The sequence below is a fragment of the Mytilus californianus genome, unplaced genomic scaffold, assembly GCF_021869535.1.
Source record: "Mytilus californianus isolate M0D057914Y unplaced genomic scaffold, xbMytCali1.0.p SCAF_1, whole genome shotgun sequence".
In the NCBI taxonomy this organism is placed as follows: Eukaryota; Metazoa; Mollusca; class Bivalvia; order Mytilida; family Mytilidae; genus Mytilus; species Mytilus californianus.
Window position 1 is genome coordinate 30,761,265 of NW_026262581.1, and position 8,202 is coordinate 30,769,466.

The window sequence follows — 8,202 nt, forward strand, 5'->3', positions numbered from 1 at the left end:
CGGTCTTAATGATAATATCATGGGAATTGGTAATATATCAAGAACCGATTCTGTTAACATTTTGGATATAGTTTCTAAAACTGTTCGTAAAAACCGTTCTCATGGGCGTAGAAAAATCGCAATCAAAGAAAATTTCAGACCAACCATACAAATATTTCGGACCTAATATCTATTTCAAAAAACAACGGCAGACATTATCTATTAACCAAGCTCTGTTCTTTACCTATAAATAAATTAAATAAAATTTTAGAGGATTGCAACACAATTTCATATTGCAGTCCTAAGTAAGAAACCGTTCAAATTATAATGGCATATTGTTATTCTAAACTGTTTCCCAAAATTGATCGCCCTGAAGATCATAAAAAACATTTTATTAAAATAAAGTATGTCAATAAAGGTTTTGATTTTGTAAATATTGCCGGTATTTTTAACGACCATTCTGTTAAAGAACAAATTCCTGGATATTTTGATAATACTGAACTCCCTCTTATTTGTTATATTTACAAGAAATCTACCCGAAAATTTGTGTTTAATTATAGCCAAGTCTGTAAAGATGTAAATATCAGTGAAAATACACCTCCGTCATGTAATTGTAGTAATTCCGAATACGCTTATGGCCCCATTTCCCATGTTATAACAGGAGACCTTAACATCGTTCGCGACCGAGAGTTAAAATCATTCTCAGTAAAGGACCTAAATATCGTCCCCCGTCAATTATTAATTGGAATGAGTGTCGTAATATCATCCACGACTCACTTCGTGCTTGCTGTTTGAAATGGATAAAACAGGGAAAAAGCTGACAAAAAATCTTTGAACCCTTTTTTTAATTCAGTAATGAAGATAGTTGATATACGTATACAACATTTTAAAGAACAGTTTACTCTTAACAACAACCATAAGGAATTTGTTTTAGTCCCGGCTGATAAAGCTGCTAATAATATCATTATAGTTTGACGTAAATTTTACATTGAGGTTCTGCAAAAGGAAATCACGAATTCACCAACATTCCAACTGACTTCATTTTTAGAAAACGATATCTGTAACAAACATAAACTATTAGCTACTTCTTTACAAGCAGAACCAAATACAATGAAAGTCCCAACTATGTACTGGCTTCCGAAGCTACACAAATCACCTTACAAATATAGATTTATTTCGTCTTCAAGTCATTGTTCCACTACTAAATTGTCTATTCTACTTACTAGTACACTTGGTACAATCAAAAACCTGATAATAAATTGTTCAAATAAGGCCTTTGAAAATAGTGGAATTAACTACTTTTGGAGTGTCAAAAACTCGTTGGAAGTACTTGATAAATTGCATGCATATATTGGTGATTTTGAATCTGTTCAAAGTTTTGATTTTTCTACCCTATATACCACTTTGCCTCATATTCTTATTAAGAAAAAATTCACACACCTAATTAAATGGGCATTTAAAAAGTCGGAATGCGAATACATATGTTCAAACTCTTTTAGGTCATTTTTTAGTAGCAACAAACAAAAGAGCTATGTCAATTGGACATGTTTTGATACTATATCTGCCCTTGAATTTTTACTTGATAACATTTTTGTTCGCTTTGGAGATTCCGTATATCGTCAAGTTATCGGAATTCCAATGGGGACTAACTGTGCACCACTTATTGCGGACCTGTTTTTGTATTGTTATGAGTTACAATTTATGACTAAAATCAGCAAAGACCCATCGAAACAACATCTGATACAAAAATTTAACAATACTTTTAGATATTTGGATGATATATTGGCTCTCAATAACGACGACTTCAGTATGTATACTAAAGAAATTTATCCTGTTGAACTTACTTTAAATAAAGCTAATACTAACAATGACCACTGTCCTTTCATCGATCTTGATATCTATATCATTAACGGGAAGCTTAATACAAAAATTTATGATAAAAGAGATGATTTTTCATTTCCTATCGTTAATTATCCATTTTTAGATGGTGACGTTCCCTTGTCACCATCTTATGGTGTTTATATATCTCAACTTGTACGATTCGCTCGTGTATGTAACAACGTATTAGATTTTAGCGAGAGAAATTCATATATTACTGAAAAATTATTACACCAGGGTTTTCGATATCATAAACTAGTCAAAACATTTACTAAATTTTATCATCGGTATAAGGACATCATTCGTAAATATAACTCAACATGCAGACATCTTATACGTTCGGGTATTTCACATCCAATCTTTTATGGTAATATTCTTTACAAAGCACAAAAATGTCAGTATTCACCTCAAAAGCTAACAAAACCTTTAAACAGACTTATTAAGAAGGGATATAGTTACGATACTGTTGTCAGGTCATTAAAGATTGCATATTTTGGCTTTAATATTGATTCACTTATAGGGTCTTTGCATCGGAATTAGACATATTTATTCTAAAACCAGTTGTTGGCATGACACGGGTTATGTTCTTCTCATATATTTAATGATGGTATAATACTAAACCCCTAACAGGAGGGATAGTGCCTGATATTCATATGATGAAGACATAATTTTTCAATCACTTTAATTGAGGTCTGGAGCTGGCATGTCAGTAACTGCTAGTAGTCTGTTGTTATTTATGTATTATTGTCATTTTGTTTATTTTCTTTTGTTTTCTATTCTGACATCGGACTCGGACTTCTCTTAAACTGAGTTTTACTGTGCGTACTGTAGTACGTTTGTTTTTTCTACATTGGCTAGAGGTATAGGGGGAGGGTTGAGATCTCAAAAAACATGTTTAACCCCGCCGCATTTTTGCGCCTGTCCCAAGTCAGGAGCCTCTGGCCTTTGTTAGTCTTGTAACATTTTTAATTTTAGTTTCTTGTGTATAATTTGGAGTTTAGTATGACGTCCATTATCACTGAACTAGTATACATATTTGTTTAAGGGCCAGCTGAAGGACGCCTCCGGGTGCGGGAGTTTCTCGCTGCATTGAAGACCCATTGGTGGCTTTCGGCTGTTGTCTGCTCTATGGTCGGGTTGTTGTCTCTTTGACACATTCCCCATTTCCATTCTCAATTTTATCATCATTGGTGCTCGAATCAAAACAGTTGGAAAGTCTAATCAATATAACGAAATTGAAGAGCATTGAAAACACACAAAAGAAGTTGTTCCAAATCTGTCTAAAGCCATCTATGCCTAGGGTAGAAATCATTATAGTGTTTCAAATATATAAGTATTTTATGAACAGTAAAACAGGAAATGAATGACCGTATCAATAATGTTTGATGCCAGAACATGAGTGCTAACGTCTGGGCTGGTTATATATTTGGAGACGAAACGTAAGTAAGATCTACAAAATTTTCAATCACAATTATCATTATTTGTAGTAGTATCAAAAAGTTTACTTTTTCTACGCTCTACACGATTTTTCCCATGCTCAGTTGACAAAATTGTCTACATATTCTCTTTAAACATTGGGAGTCGTAGAAACAAATTCCTTGTAAAACCTTATTTTGTATAGAAACACACAAAGTCCATCAATAAATACACCGAAGATAGTACCATACAAATTGTCCTCTTTTAAATCCAGCTGATGTTTTTAGTTTGTTAGATTGAAATTGAATACTAAAAAGGTATTAAACGACGGGAGCCACGATTGGAGCAGAATTTGCGTACTCTTCCGGATTACCTGAAATCCCCTCGGTTTTTATTTTTATTCTTGCTCAGTCTTTAGTTTTCTATGTTGTGTTTTGTGTACTGTTATTTGTCGTTCGTTGTTTTTCGTTTTTGCCATGGCATTATCAGTTTGTTTTCGACTTAATAAATTAAGATGTTAAGAAAAATAGATTATACGCACAATTACAGTCTACACGAACTGTTTCCGCCAATATATGATTCCATATGCTGTTTGTGTAAGTAGAAAATACTCTTTCCATGCTAGAGGTTATCTTTTCCAAATAGAAATGAGAAACATCTTCTCCAACAGCAAGAGCATATACAGGGATGGCACTCGAATAGCTTGTAGTTAGCTGACTTGGCGTAGATATTAATCCATCTGTAAGAATAACGATGAATTTCTGTCTCTGAAGATGTAACCTTTTAAATAAAATCTCTATGGCTTTATTTAAACCTTGGACTATCTCCGAAATTCCTTTCCCCGTTTTAATACTTGAGAGTTTTTGTGCAAACTCTGCACGACTTGAAATAGGACTAAAAGCATGTTCGACGATCGCATTGCCAGAAAATGAAACTACTGCAACTTCAAAAGCACTACTATTAATTTTTATATTCGGATCTAATGATGAAATGTATTATTTTTTCTTTTTCGAAATACTCCTTTTGAATGCTATATCAATTGTCCAATACAAAAACTATGTCACTCGGGAAAGGCTGACATAAATCTGAAAAAAATACTATTGAATCACTGACAGCTGTTAGTATCAAAGGAAACATCTCTGATTGTTCCGAACAAGAAATTCGAACACAGCTAAGAATGGGATAAAGACTTACGAAGCAATAATATTAAAGCAGTGACAAGGGAAAACAATACTCTAATTAGCATTTCCATTAAAAGCATTCTCGGCTTTCTATTTAATCCTTTGATTTTTAGCCAAAAAAAAAAAAAGTAACCATAACGATAGAACACTTGTACTGGCTCGAAGCTTTAAGTGAAATACATGTTTCAGGGGTGTGTGGGTGTGGGCGGTTGGGGGGGGGGGGGGGGGGGGGGGGTCCAACAGTTCTTGAAAGGCAAATGCTAAGTTTCTGTTCAACTGCGAAGACGATAAAGTTACATTTGCAAATAAATGACTTAAACAATACGAAAACTAATATTCATCATCACCAATCTCGCAAAACGTCCCAGAATACTGTTCTAAACAGTCACAGTTGGAAAATCTGTTGTTGCGTTCCTGACATAAACCACCGTTCTGACAGTTAATTTCGGTACAACCTGTAATTATAATTTGCAACGGAAAAACAGAAAAATGTGCCGATTTAATAAACTTGGGGCAAATCTAACCACTTTTCTCAAATGCTGAATCTAATGTACCACTCTAGATTTTTCTTAAAAGTGTAATTTCTGTTCACAAATTCATATTTTGAGAATCTTTACAACATCAAAAAAGCCTTATATTGCAATAAAATATTTTATGTAAAAGAAGAACAAAAGAAGAAAAAAAAAGAAAAAAACAAAAAAAAACACCCTATTCAATATTTTCCCCGCTTTTGGGTTATCTGAAGTGTTTCATAGCCTGTCTTAAGATGAACTTTTTGCAAACAATGCATATTCTTTTTAAAGTTCTTGAAATCTCAAATCTGAAAATTTTAGCGCTAGTCAGCCTTGTCTCTTTAACATTGAAAGTGAGAAACTATTTTTCCAAATGTTCCAAATTATGACATTTGTCCAGTGAGTACAATTCATTATATATATATATATATATATATATATATATATATATATATTTTCTTTTGTATATTTGGAAAGTAGTCTCATTGTAATCACACAACTTCTTATTTTTAAAATGCACTATATTTCATTGAACATTTTTAAGTTTTGTAACTTCATAAATCCTTATGATTTATCAGAATTTATTAAATATGCTTTGATTTCAGCATTGCAAGCCAACCTTAAACCAACACAAGAATCTTATTGACATTATACACAGACTGTATGTTCAGCTTCAGGGGATATAGAACTTTTACATTATATAAAAGAATAAGAGTAAACAGTATGATTTTTTGGTCAAGTAGATACATACGCCGTTTAAATCTTATCCAAACCGATCCTTCATGCACAAGCCGTCTATTGTCCGATAAAAATATCGTCGCAGTGATATAATATACTTGTAGTTGGAGAAACAGTGAAGTGATACGAATTTTCAAAGAACAAAATTAATCTTAATCTTTTGAAATCAATTGAAATATGTCATTTTTCAAAAAAGTATATTTGTATATTTGTATATCCTTTTTTTAATCATGTTAATTTTTACATTTTAAAACATGCACATCGCGGACGTTTTATCATGTTTATTCTACAAGCATATTTCTTCTGGCAAATAGTCATGCAATGATTAATGCATTAAAGATATATAAATCTTTGTAAAATTACAAACGCTACTTTAGCAAATCCATCGAGGAAAGTTGACCTTACATCCACTTCATTTGAAATTTGGTGGATAGTTGTCTCATTAGCATTCATACCACATCTCCTTATTTTAATTTTTTTTTATGTTAGATGGTTCTGGCTATTCCTTTTGGGGTCTTTTCCCATGAAATTTGACCTAGAACATGACGCCGAATACAGTTAGATTTACTCCGAGCAGACAGTTTATCAATTCATATATTTCTCTAGAAAACGATTCTCCGAATACCAATATATTATTCAATATCCAATCATCATACGTGAATGACAGTAGTATGAGTTAGAACCGTTTTGAGAAAGCATGCGTTTAGCTGTGCAGGTGTACGCTTACGCAGTCATGTCTGTTACGAATGAGATTTTTATTTCGATGGAAAACCAGGTTCCATGTGCGTTAAAGAACTTTTTAAGGAGGGATAGGTGACTTATTACAGGGCAAAATTTTAACCCTTCTAGTCAAACTACCTCTTTTCAGTGACCGTCAGAATGTTATGCCTTTTACTTCGATCGACCCACATTCCAGAACCCAATTGATTTATTGCTTAATTTCTTTCATTGTAAATACTAGTATATTCCACTGAGTGTTAATCATTTCGGTAATTTCACACTATTATAAATATTGACACGCGAGTTGCAATTAATACCTACTCTTCATGCAAAATGTTGTAAAATCTGAACAACAGTCGTTTGCTTCTAAACAGAACTCATCACACATACAACAGCCTCCGCCATTACAAGATTTGCATGTGTCATCTTTGTCTTGACAAAAACATCCTCCATTAACTTATACATCATCTAGGTTCCTTAATTACATCAAAGTTTATGCATATGTGTGATGTCTTGTTTCTAGCTAGAAGGAGAAAAGTTTTCATCAACGTTTCATGGTAAAAGAAGCTTACCTGTACATCATATACAATTTTTTCAACAGTTTTACGATTTGAGTTAGCTAGGTAGTTGCAAAGTTATACTGAAAATCTAAACCTTTTGCACACAAAAATCAAATAAGCATGTAACAATTCTTGCACTTAGTAGAGGTAATGCGAGGAACTGTAAGCAAATCTCACAAAATGATACTATAGTGTTCAGATATGAAGTCCATGTCATACCAGACTAAATCATTAAATTCATTCGGATGATGGTATCAAATAGTAGGCGCAAAAGCACATTATGTGAGCAAGATCCTGTACAGTAAAAGTTTGACAAAATAATACCTGTCTGTTCAGGAGCAGTAGCGAAGACAAAGATGGGATGGAAGGACTGACGAAAGAACAGACAAACGTACGGACCCTTTCGACTTGAAAAGCAAGGAGTATACAATGAATGTATTAACGCTTACCATCGTTGAGTTACTATAGTATATTTTCCATAAAATTTATTATTTGCGTATCTTCTGTGTCCTTTTTATTAAATGATTTGACTTTGAAGTTCAACAAGTATTTATACACAACTTTCTTTTATCAAAGGCAATGAATCTTTAACTATCTAAAAGCCTGAATATAGCAGAAATAACATTGAATCAAAATTGGAAAATTATCAATGCTATCATATTAAAAAAATTGTGCAAGTATTTCTAACAAAATAAAAAGGAAAAGGAAATTTATCGTCCAATCTGCCAATTTATAATACAGATAATCTATAGAAATAGCGATATACGTATAGTACACTTCATTGATATATATGTTCTTCAGATTAAATGCAGCAGCAATTTCTTTAAACGTCACGGAATATCGACCTCATGTCATTCAGGACCCAAGGTCATTATCCAGAAAAGTCTATGCGCATGAAAAGATACGTCAGTAATACTTAAATGCACATGAAAATTCTTCGTTATGTAACTGCCAAATATTCAGAAATCGTCAGCCATAGAATGGTTTGAACCGTTTGAAAAAAATGCTTCCTTTCACTTCTGTACTCGTATTCTGAACAACAAATTTATTAATTTTGTAAAAGATGTTTACTTCCGTACTCCTAACAACTGAATTATTATATTTAGATTTAACTGTGGACGTTGTTTTATTTAACGCCATTTTGTCCCAGGTAAGAGTTGTCTTATTGGCACTCTTCCTACATCTTTTTTATTACTACCTGTAACGTCTATATTATAT